Below are 13,250 nucleotides of genomic sequence, written 5' to 3' on the forward strand. Positions count from 1 at the left end.
TAAATCACCCATCATGCAATGGGCAAACATGTTGAAAGGGTCTTCAAAACAAATTCACTGAATTCGAACATAGCCTCTCACAACAACACCAGATGGCACACTGATATAGATGGTTTCCTAGACACTCACCTAGTGGGGGAAGCCTGTACTACAAGGGGTCCGGCCCCCAAGAAGATAGTTCTGGGTTTTTTTGGGTCCCCTCTTATAATTGATTTGAGTTTTTCATGTAAAAATAGCAGCTGTCCCCATGTTTAAGCTTAAAGAAAGCAGCACAAATTCTACCCTTTTGTCATATGGCTACACAGGACACATTTCACCAAGACTTTCTTGGGAGAGGCCTTTTAATCACATCTCTTTTAAATGACAGAAGACCCTTTTCTCCTGCTATGTAAACCTCATGGATTTTGCCCAATTTGTGCTTTCCTTAAGACAGGCACAATAGCATAGCAAAAAGCTTTAAAAAAGTAAAATGGAAGGTCACACCTCCACAAAGTCTGTTGGTGTCTCCATGGGTGAGCTGTCAAGAAAAAGTGGGTCCCCCACAATGCTAGTAAAGCTTATACCCACTGCCTTCACTTGCAGGGCCCACTTTAAGGCTCTGGTGGGGACCCTAGCAATTTTGAATTTATGATTTTGTATCTTTTTCTTAAAGAGAGACTTCCAAAATTGTATAAGCTTAAGGATCCATGATATCTAGATGTACCTCTGAATGTGGACATCATCAAAATACATATAAAAGCTTGAATCCATTTCATAATAGGTGTACTGGGCCAAGCTCTGGAAGAAGCCCTAGGCCACCTTCAGTCTGGGGTTGGAGGAGGCTGGGTTGACTTGGGTTTGGAAATCAAAATAAATGATTTCAACTTGGAAAGTGCCCTGCCATCTTCCTTCCTTTCTTTCATTCTCACTAACCTTTGCTGAACATTCAGCACAAAACACATACAACATTGAAACAACAATTATTTTCAATAACCAATTTTTTTCCTGCAGGCTTTTTACAAAGTGCTAAAATAACAATTCATGAAGATTAAATTTGAGGTTTATCTGCAAAATGGGTTAGTGCTGGGCACATTTAGGCATTCAGGCTTGTTTTAGAATATGCTATAGCTCTTCTTTACAAATCTGTCTCAATCTCTGCTCCAGTCCAGTTCTAAACTCTGAGCCAAAAAGCCTAAAAAGTAACTTAATCAGAAATACATCAGCTTAGAGTAGTGATTTTAGTGATTTGGACATCTGGCCACTTGGAAGTGGATAAAGGTCACCAACTCGCTTGACAAAAGCCACTGAACATCTGTCAGTATGGAAATAGCTCTCCTTCTAGCTGACCCTGAATCAGATTTTAATAGCCAACCTCACAAAGAAAGGGTACTCTTCTCCTCCTGTTATCCTTATAAGTTGGTGCCATCCAGAAATATCCTATCATAGCCTGCCAGTGATGCTGTCCTAAATACAAGTGTGAACGTTGTCAATCCACTGTCACCCGTACTTCCCTCCTTGCACATGCCATGTATTGAATACAAAGGTGATACTGAAAATACTGAGAAACACATGTGGCTCAGGCACTGAAGCAGGGTCTTGGAGAAATTCTGTGTAGAGACCTTATGTAGAGGGTCCCAGGGAAGGTAGAAAGGGGACACAAAGGTGGGAGGCACACATGGAGTTCCGGAAAACCACTGTTGAGCAAATCGTGTGGAGCCCTGGCTGGTGTTGCTCAGTGGATTGAGTGCCAGCCTGCAAACCAGAGGGTCGCCGGTTTGACTCCAGGTCAGGGCACATGCCTGGGTTGTGGGCCACGTCCCCAGTGGGGGTGTGGGAGAGGCAACCACACATTGATGTTTCTCTCCCTCTCTCTCCCTGCCCCTCTATATAAATAAATAAATAAATAAATAAATTTTAAAAAATAATAAATAAATGGTGTAGAAGTGTTTCAATACTTTAACAAGCAACATGACAATACTGATGTGAGCCAGCTAAACCAGCCTTGGACATACATTTAAAATTCCAAAGATGATGGTCACTCCCCCAAAATACACCACAAGTAGTTGGGGGAAGATTTGAGCTATAGTCTGGCTCAAATGTAGGGGAAAATTTTAGCGTCTATGACCACAGTTATTAGTTGGTGTGGAAACAACATTTATTAAACTCTTTTCATGTAAATGTGCCACCACATGCTGTGCTGTGCTTAGAGCCAGGCAAGAGCCGGCCTTGTTATGTTACAGTACCTGCAGTTTAGAAAACCCTATGATACACACACACACACAGACACACACACACGGAGTTACTGGGGTCCAATGCTCATTGCTGACAGAGGAAGCCCAAACCTCTGAACATCAGTTTCTATGACTAAATCTCTCAGGCCTCAGGAAGCACTCTTCCACGTGGCCTGCCCTGTGTCCTCAAAACAAAAGGCAACTGTGTCCAAATGCTGAGAAGATTTGTAGGTCACGCCATTGCCAGCTTCAGAGATGGACATTGCTTTTGAATGCAGGGGGATTTAAGTGGCAGAAGCGCTTAGGTAAGAGAAAAGACAAATTAATTAATTTGTCAAATCCTTCCTGTCAGCATGAACGCAGGTGACTCTTACACTATGAAATATTGTTTCCTGGTAGTGCACATACCCATTTTCCTACTTCTCTCCCATGTTCTAGTTGAGTTCCAATTCCTGGGTCAAAGGTTAGTGCAGTATTTGCAATGGTTGCACATGGTGGCTTTGGAATATTTGGCAGTAGTAATTCATATTACTCTCCAATATCTGTAACTATTTCTGTAGATACATTTACCTAGACATACATGTGAGAATGTGATGCTGCTTCTTTGCATGGGAAACAAGACGGACATTGAGTGCTCTAATTACAAATAGTTTTATCTTTGTAAAATACTTAATAAGATTTAATTAAAATTTCAAAATACTGCTCTGACCAGGTAGCTCAGTTACAGCATCTTTAGTAATTTTGCCAAAATAAAAGCAAGAAAAACAAATTTTATGGACTGCATTTTAGTTTTTATGAATTATGTATATTTTTATTTTATTACTTATCTGGATATCACCACCAGCCCAACAATGGAATGACAAAATAATGCACGATAATAATTTGATTTAGTTGTCTTTTTATTTTAGGTGACTGTAAGGCTTTTTACATATTTTTCCATTTTGTCATTACAACAGGGTATTTTTCAAGGTAGAAAAGACCATATTTTATTTAACAGTTAGCTTCATTTATGTTTTAAATAGGTGAGCCTCTATCTGCACACTTCCCTCAGGCCTTGCAAATGATAATCATGACCCCATCAGAAGGTTTTAGGAACTCTATTAAGATACTGAATAAGTTCCTAAAGTGTGATAAAATTTTGAGGAGTCTGTCAATAGAGAGCATTTGGCTTCTGCTCTCCTGTATTTCCTTAGTGGGAGAGCTGGGACACGCCTTTCACCGGGTCTGTCTCACTTACTCCTCCTGCCACATCGATGCCACCTCAACCACCAAGGAGCAGGATGGCAAACGTCCACTAGAGAGGGAGCGTCAGGCAGCCGCTGCAATGCAAGTCCGTAAGGACTGTCAAAGATGTGCTTGCATTTTTTGTAAAAAAAACAGTTTATAACTTGGAGAACAAATTTGAAATATATCATACCCAAGCTGTTTTTAACGATTAATCTAATATTGTGTGTAATAACACATATGTTTCTGAAATCATCGTAAGGACACCTGGAATCATAACATTCTTTCGGTGGCAAATGTCATATTATGTTTTTAGGGCATTACGTCAATTTAGTATTTCACGTATTATTAATAATGCCTCATTACATAAAATTATTACTAAACTGGCAATTAAGTGGATGTGAAGGATCCATATGCTAAACTGCTCATAACATTTCAATTATGAATTTCACATCAGACGTCTTCTAGTACACGTTAACAGCATTGATGAACAATCTCTTTGCCAGAACCACCCAAATGAACTCAGCTTTGCGGCACGTGATATTGGCATAAAGTCATTTTGTACATTTTCCTGAATTTAAGGAAATTACAGGTGGAAGCAGCAGATGAAGCAGCTAGTCTTCGCTGCCCGTAGTAGTGAAGCATTTGTTAATGCTGTAGTTAGCTCTCTCTTGAATGTGTGAAGCCTTAGGGGTTCTTTGATTTATGCCACCCCCCTTCCCAAGAAATAAGGAAACGAACAATAGTGGTTCTATTGTTTCTAGCTATATGTTCTGTGCTCACTTTTGTCCCTTTCCCTTGATTGTTTATAAATCCAGTACGGTATTTCTCTTCGGGGGCTGTCCTTGAACACAAAACAAAATGATGTGTTACAGAAGGGATTGGCACACATCACTCCAACATGAAACTGTACTGACCAAGAAACGTGTATTTCAAACATAGCAGCACAGTAGGCTATTTGGACCCCAAAGACAGCCATTCGTGGATTCAGTCCCTCCCTTTGTTCTCCTGCAATAATGGGCAGTAGAGGCCTCTTCCAAGAATTGGGGGTTGATGACTCTAATAGCACAACGGACATGGATTTGCCCTCTGACCTCCTTGACACACCCTGCTGATACAGAGTTTCATAAGGCAAATACACCTCATGTCTCTACCACCGTCAAATTTCACTGCATAGTAACATAGTGGGTAAGGTCAGCTGCCTTTTAGGCCACTTCTCACCTGAACTCATGGCATCTCATTGGTGGCCCTGTGACTTAAGGTTGAGACCCTGGCACTGCTCATTTAAAAATGATCAGATTCTAAACTAAATATATATTTTATTATTTATCAACTGTATCATTTATCAATGATATCAATATATTAATTTATAACTAGAGTTTTTACTTGCCTTGGAAACTAGACTATTTGGTCTCCTCTGGTCAGAACACACCTTATTTTGTTTGTAGGAACTAGTGAAGTTTAACTAATAGTCAGAGATTGTATTCATTCAACGAACATTTATTGAGCCTCAATAAAGTGATAAGCACAGAAGATGCAGATCTCTGTCCTCGAAGGGTTTATAGTCTAGAAAGAGTGGTGCTGGGTCTCCACATTGTGTGCTCCAAATACAATGAAGACCGAGGAGGTGCAGTCAGTTCTGCTGGGATGCAGGTGGGAGCTGAAAATTGGACTGCCTGGGAGGGGGTTGGGCAAGAAGGTAGGAGTTAAAGCCATGAAGCATAATAAGTGGGCATTTGCCTGGTGAAGACAGAAAGAGTAACATATACAAAGGCAAAAAGAGGCAAAACAGTGGGATACGTTCCGGGACATGCAGAAAGTTCAGAATGACCTGAACATAGAGAACAAAGGGTAGAGCTACAGGCAATGAGGCTGGGGAGGTGGCTCCATGGATTACTGCTGTGCTCATAGCCTCAGTTCTTGGCCCCTCTCTGCAACCACACTCTTTGCCGTGTCACTTTGTAGGTTTTATCACTAAAGATGTAGAGGATGTTTCTGAACTTCTTGACTTTGGGTTTGGCCGGTGCAATGAGGTGTAAGTGATGGTGTACCTGCTCCAAGCCTAGGCCTTGTATATTCCCATTTCCATGCTTGCATCTCTACCGTTATCGTGAGAAGGACAGTTGAGGCTAGCACGATGACAGCCATGAGGACCAGAGTCACCTCATCTCAGCTAAGCCCACCCTAGGTCAGCAGACTACACCCCAACCCCGGGCGACCTCCATACTCATTGGCCAAATAAATGCTTATTGTTGCAGGCACCTCAGATTTTTGTGATTGTTATTCAGCATTTTTATGGCATTTTCCAACTGACATAGACCTATTAACTGGCCATTGTTGAGAGCTAGGCAAGAGAGCTAGGCAATTATAGGCATTGCTAAGCAGAAAACCTCTTGATGGTCACCAGAATAGATAGGGGAGAGAAACAACATTGTCGGCCAAAGTAAAGGTAAACAATACGTGATTTGCAGAGGGCTCATTCTGAGTTACAGCCAATTAGTTAGAGGGCCATAAAACTTTGGGTGCCAAACTCATCTCGGGTCTGGACCCTTATCTTTAAACTGAGGGTACAAATTAAGTGGGACAGGTGGTTCTTATCGACAGGAGACAGGGTTTCAAAAGAAAATTTTAACATCTGGTTAATGTTCCTCCAGAGCCAAGAGCTATGCAGAGATAACAGCAACTCCCGCTTTTGTAACTTGCTTGCTTGCTTCTCACCCTATAAAAGAGCTAGCCTGTGAGCGTGTGGCGCGGCTCTCATCGGAGAGTTCGCCCCTGCGCAGGTAAAAACTTTGTTTGGCCAATAAACCATCTATAAATCTCTTAAGAGTCTGAGTCCGTCAGTTCCTGGAACGAGAGATCTCGCTCTAGCATATAACAGCCATAAGCAGAAATATAATCTCCAAATTTTATTTCAGAATGTTTATTTTGTCTGTGTGTAATGGATGTGTTAAAGGGAGTCAAAATCGGAGGCTGGAAGATCAGTGAGAATATTGTGGGAATCCAGGGAGAAATACCAGGAGCTTGAACTGGGATCTTTGTCTGTGGGCAAGGAGGTAAGGAAAGAAAATAGCATTTTTTTCCTTGAAAATTTTTTAGTTATGAAATATTTCAAACACAGAAAACTTCACATAACTGACGCCCATGGGACCACCACTCAGCTCTAACATAAGTCAACATTTTGTCATTTTTAAAAAAGAAATGTAGCCTTATTCCCAATTTCTTGCCCTTTTCTCATTAGAGGTAATCAGTGTGCTAAAGTTGAGTATTTTATTTCCATGCATGACTTTTACTTTCTAGAGGCATGTATGTGTCCATAAACAATATACACTATTGTTTTGTGTATTTAAATTTTACATATTATGTGATGCATCTTTTTGTAACTTGTTTTATTTTTATATTATGTTTTTGAGATTTATCCTTTTTGATTCATGGAAATCTAATACATGGAAAAATTCAGAGATAAGGAAAAGTAAAAGTTAACAATGTGAAATGCAAGAGAGGGGAAGAATTCTCACATAGCCATCATATTTCTGACTAGGGTGATCATGTGTTACAGACAAGGATGAAGGATAATAAAAGGAGCAGGTTTAAAATGAGGAGGACTGGAAGATATCGAGCTCAGTTTGAGGGGGGATGGTGTGCCCACTTATTAGAGCCATACTCATGGAGTATGCTCTGTGGGCAACTTCATAAAAATTGCTCGGAAGCATGATCTAGTCTGGAATGGTCTTACCCTTCTACCAGAGTGACAGCAGTTACAGCTATGGGTGGGTTTCTCACTCAGGAGGTGCATGCTAAATGAGAAGAAAAGAGGACCAAAAGCAGAACTCCAGGCCACAGGTAGCAACTGCTGAGGGCAAACAGAGGACCAACTAATGAGGCTCTCTTTATATTTATCTAGGGAATATTCTTTCATGCACTCCTATCAGGAAAACACTTTTGAGATTGCATGCCCATATCTATATTTGCTTATATATGTATAAATGATATATTGGTACAATGAAAGGAATATATCCTATGCAGTATAGAAGATACTCCAAAATAGCAATTTTAACTGTATAAGACATGCAATAAATAGAAATAGATTTTCTAGTATTTCTCTCCCACTGGCAAAGAGATTGTCTTATGTACCCCCTGGAATGTTTCCCTCACTACTGAAGCCCCTCATTAAAATAGATTATTTGATTTCTGCTTTCATATGGAAAATACATGTCTTGCATTACCTTTATTCTGAAAGTGGCATTAGTTACTCCTTTTCAAAATATTTAGCACATATGAAAACAGAGTTAGAAATATTTAAGAATTTAAATTAAAATTTTCTTGTACTGTGTGGAATGAGAATTAGAAACTCATTTTCCCTCACCAACCTTCCTCTCCACTGCAATCCCTAACCTCCGACAACCACCATTCTGTTCTTAATCACTATAATTTTGTCATCTTTAGAATGCTACATAAGTGAAATCATTTAGTATGTGACCTTTTGAGATTGATTTTTTTCTCTCTGCATAATACCATTGAGACCCATCCAAGTTGTTGCATGTATCAATAGTTGGTTCCTTTTTATTGCTGAGTAATACATAGTCCATGGTACCACGGTTTGTTTAATCATTCATCTACGGTAGGACATTTTGGTTGTTTCTAGCTTTTGGTTATTACAAATAAAGCTGATATAAACAATTGTGTACATGTTTTATGTGGATACAAGTTTCCATTTCTTTAGCATAAATGCTCAGCGCACATTTATTTTTTTTTCTGTCTCAAGACATCCTTTTTTAAAAAATTATATTTTATTGATTGTGCTATTACAGTTGTCCTGATTTTCCCCCTTTAGCCCCCTCCATCCTGAACCCCGTAGTCCCTCATGCAATCCTCCCACCATTGTTCACGTCCATGGGTCATGTGTATAAGTTCTTTGGCTACTCCATTTCCTATACTGTACTTTATACCCCCATGGCTATTCTGTACCTATTTGTACTTCTAATCCCCTCACTTCTTCACCCATTCTCCACCACCTGCCTCTCATCTGGCAACTGTCAAATTGTTCTCCATGATTCTGTCTCTGTTCTTCTTGTTTACTTTGTTTTTTAGATTTAATTCTTGATAGATACGTGTTTTTTGACATTTTGTTGTTCATAGTTTTGATCATCTTCTTTTTCTTAAATAAGTCCCTTTAACATTTCTTATAATAGTGGTTCAATGATGATGAACCCCTTTAGTTTTTTCTTGTCTGGGAAGCTCTTTATCTGCCCTTCAATTCTAAATGATAGCTTTCCTGGGTAGAGCAAACTTGGCTGTAGGCACCTGATTTTCAAGACTTTGAATATTTCTTGTCAGTCCCTTCTAGCCTGAAAAGTTTCTTTTGAGAAATCAGATAATAGTCTTATGGGAACTCCCCTGTAGGCAACTAATTGCTTTTCTCTTGCCTCTTTTAAAATTCTCTCTTTACTTTTAATCATTGGCATTTTAATAATTATGATGTATCTTGGAGTGGGCCTCTTTGTATCCATCTTGTTTGGGACACTCTGTGCTTCCTGGACTTGCATGTCTATTTCCTTCACCAAATTAGGGAAGTTTTCTTTCACTATTTTTTTCAAATAGATTTCCAATTTCTTGCTCTTTCTCTTCTCCTTCTGGCACCCCTATGATGCAAATGTCCCATCATAGTTGTCTTGAAGTTGTCCCAGAGGCTGCTTACAGTAGCCTTGATTTCTTGGATTCTTTTTCCTTTTTTTAAAGATTTTGTTTATTTATTTTTAGAGAGAGGGGAAGGATGGGAGAAAGAAAGGGAGAGAAACATCAATATTTGGTTGCTTCTCACGTGCCTTGCCTCTCCCCCACCATCTATGGACCTGGCCCACGACGCAGGCATGTGCCCTGACTGGGAATCAAACCGGCGACCCTTTGGTTCACAGGCCGGCACTCCATCCACTGAGCCACACCAGCCAGGGCAGATTCTTTTTCCTTCTCATTGTTCTGATTGGTTGTGTTTTAGTTCCTTATATTCCAAATCGTTGATCTGATTCTTGACTTCATCCACTCTACTGATGTTTCCCTGTAAATTGTTCTTTATTTCAATTAGTGTATCCTTTGTTTCTGTCTGGATCTTTCTATGCTATTGAGGTCCTCACTAAGTTCCTTGAACATCCTTATAACCAGTGTTTTGTAGTCTGCATGCGATAGATTGATTATCTCCATTTCGTTTAGCTCTTTTTCTGGAGTTTTGATCTGTCCTTTCATATGGGGCATGTTTCTTTGTTTCCTCATTTTGGCAGCCTCCCTTTCTATGTTTGTTTGTTTCCGTGTATTAGGTAGAGCTGCTTTGACTCCCTCTCTTGGTAGTGTGGTGCAATATAGTAGGTGTCCTGTAGGGTCCAGTGGCATAGCCTCACCTATCACCCAAGCTGGATCCTCAAGGTGCAACCTTCATGTGGGCTGAGTACACCCTCCTCTTGTAGTTGAGCCTTGGATGCTATTAGCACATCAGTGGGAGGGATTTACCCAGGCCAGTTAGTTTCAAGGACTGGCTGTGACCATTGACCACCATCCTCCACCCTCTGTGGAGGATCAGCTATGTAGGGGCAGGGTGGTGGTGCTCTGACATGGTCTGTAGCTGTCCATTGGGTGTGCTACCCCTGGGGTTCCCGGGTGGTGCAGGCCAAGGTCAGCCCCCACCTGTGTTTTTCTCAGGGCCCCTGCCTGAGCTATAAAGCAATCCGAGATGGCAGCTACTTGTGCTGGGCTTGGAGATTCCCAGGTGAAGCCAAGCTGTGAATCTAAGCTGGCTCCTACTAGTGCCAGGCCTGGGGCCCACTGAGGCCAGCTATTGCCCTTTTGATAGCATTTAGGACATTGTGAAGCAAAAACCAAGACCAGCCATTCATATGGAAAAGCAGCATGTGTGGGCCCCTAAGTTGGGTGGGGCAGAGTCTCTGGGGATCTCCAAGGCAGGTCAAACAGTGTAAGCCAGGTTGATGAAGTGTCAGATATGGCACTAGCTTACTGGCTCTGTTGGAGGAGGATTTAGCAAAGGGACAGTGGCCTCTGCTACCTTGATGCCAGACACTTCAGTTTCTTCCTATATGCCTCTGGTGCCTTTTGAGCTGTTACTCCAGTGCTGGAGCTCAGAGGGAGTACGTCTGAGTAGGTGAGTCCATGTGTGGGTTCTTTAAGAGGAACTGCTTGGGACTCTAGAAGTTTCTTCCACTAACTCAATCCCTGCTGTTTTTTGCAGCTAGAAGTTGTATGGACATACCTCCCTGGCACTGGAACCCTGGGCTGGGACACCTGGAGTGGGACTGGGACTCCTCACTCTTGAGATATTCCTCCCAAATTTTTATCTACCACACATGGGTATGGAACCAGTGTGTTCTGTGTCTGTGCCCCTTCTACAAGTCTGGATGGATGTGGTTTCTTTAATTCTGTAGTTGTCAGACTTCCATTCAACTTGATTTCTGATGGTTCTGAGTGATGGTTGTTCTATATTTTAGTCATAATTTTGATGTAGTTGTGCAAAGAGGCAAGCCATATCTGTCTATGCCGTCATCTTGACCAAAAGTCTCCAATTATAGAGTCATATGATGAATGTAAAATTTTCTTTTTAGAAACTGCCAAGCTTGCATTCCTACCAACAGTGTAAGATATAACTAGAAGAAACTTACTTTTAACTGAGTTACCTATCTAGGGAAAGCTGACTTATTTGCAGGGGTATACCACCTCTCTCCTTGTTTTGTAACTTCTTATTAATAACTAGAGAGTCTAGGAAAAAAACATGAAATGAGTATCAATGATTTCGAGTAACACAACATTTTCCTCTTAAATAATGATTTTTAGGAGCTGTACCTTCTCTACACTTCCTGTTAACAAGTCTGAGCCTTTGAAATGAAGTCAGTATATTCAAAGAAAACAGCCTATCTACTTGAAGTACAGGTGGCTTTTCTTTAAACTGGACACAAAATGAATGTCCATTTGTCCTACTCTTAATGCTAATTAGATTCCCTAAGTCTAATCTCCTGATAATGTTTGTCATGAGAATGCTGGTACTATTTTCTATTTCTTCTTGTAAAAATTTAATGCTTAGCATTTTCAAAGATTAATATAACAGGAAACATTTCTATTTTTATCAAATTTATTTTTAAACAGTTAACTGAAGTTCTAGAAATTAAACTTGACACTCTTCAGGAAACAAAGACTTCAAGTGACAGGTACTCATAGCAGTTAAAATAAGAACCCACAGACCCACATTCTCTTAAATTTGATTTAGAATGAAAAGGTTCAGTGTTTTTCCTTCTTCCCAGAAGTGAGAAGCATGCACATTTCATTTCAACCCAATTCCTACAGAAGGTCAGGTCTCACTTCTGCATCGCTTCAGGGGGCTTGACTCATAGGCCTGAGTCACAAATGACGCAGCTGAAATAAAGCCTAAAAGGTCTTACTTCCAAATGGAGAAGAAACCTCAGGACCCAGCCTACCATCAGTGTAGAGGACCCAAGGGCTCACAGGTGGGAAGGGATGGGTGTGGGCAGAGAGTTACTGGAACAAAGACCCATTATTATCTGGGAGTTTCTGAAGCTCAGGGTTGAAAGATTCAGGTTGGGCTGAGGAGCCCTGACCACCTTTGCCTCGCCTTCCCTGTCTCCTGACCCACAGCGAGAGGAGACTGGCAGACCAGAAGCAGAGCTGTACAGAGTGTCAAGAAGCTGACATGTTTTAAGCCTGTGTGGTTAGGGTAGTTGGGCTGTAGAAACAAATAGACTCAAACATGTAATTGCTCAGCACAATGGAAGTTTATTTCTTGTTCACCTAGCAGTAGAGTGGAGGTGGAGAAGACAAGGGGGAGATGTGACTCTGCTCCACGTAGTCACTTTGGGATCCAGGCTGATGGCAACACTGCCATCTTTAAAACTTGGTTTCTGGGAGAACACAGGGGACTGTGTGTGTGCGCATCTCCATCTCATCCTGGAAGGGGAAATTTATGGGACACACACCATTTGTGCTCCTGTTCTGCTGGAGAGAGCCTATTTCGGTGGCATCTTACCTCTCCCCAACTATAAGGAAATCTGGGAGACAAGAACCCACTCATGTGTCCAAAGAAGAGGAGAAGGCTTTTGGTGGCCAGTGAGCCAGAAGTCCCCACCACAGAGCCCTTTCCATTCATCCATTGTCTGGGCTTCTGTTAAAGTGAGAAGGGGCCCTGGCTGGTGTGGCTCAGTAGTTGGAGTGTTGGCCTGTGAACCAAAGGGTCACTGGTTCAATTCTCAGTCAGGGCATGTGCCTGGGTTGTGAGCCAGGCCCCCAGTTGAGGGCACACAAGAGGCAACCACACATTGATGTTTATCTCTCTCTCTTTCTCCCTCGCTTCCCCTCTCTCTAAAAATAAATAAATAAAATCTTTTTAAAAAGTAAAGTGAGAAGGGGACCTAAGCACAGCGAGTCTGCAGCAAAGGCAAGGATGTGTTTCCAGAGAACAAACTGAGTTTCCTTCCCACAGGAGCAAAAGAAATAAGCAGTGGTGCCATTAGGCTGACTCTGGTTGTGGAAAGAACGGCTGCTCTCTGGAGGGAAATTTCCTATCCCTAGGAAGTGAGTCAACTTTTCCTCCAGAACAGAGTATCAACTGGCATGAGTTCCAGGGAGACTGTGGTGCATTTGTTCACTCTGTGTGATGTGGGAGTAGGTGATGGTAAGTTAATTCAGCTGTACAGTCAAAGGAGAATGAAACAGTCTTGTCTGTCTTCAAAGGAGTCCAAGTATATAACTCTCCTGAAAGTGCAGGATGTCCTTGAAGTAAGTTCTTGCTGACAGAATGCAGAAGCC

Source organism: Desmodus rotundus, chromosome 1, assembly GCF_022682495.2.
Source record: "Desmodus rotundus isolate HL8 chromosome 1, HLdesRot8A.1, whole genome shotgun sequence".
NCBI classification, from domain to species: Eukaryota; Metazoa; Chordata; class Mammalia; order Chiroptera; family Phyllostomidae; genus Desmodus; species Desmodus rotundus.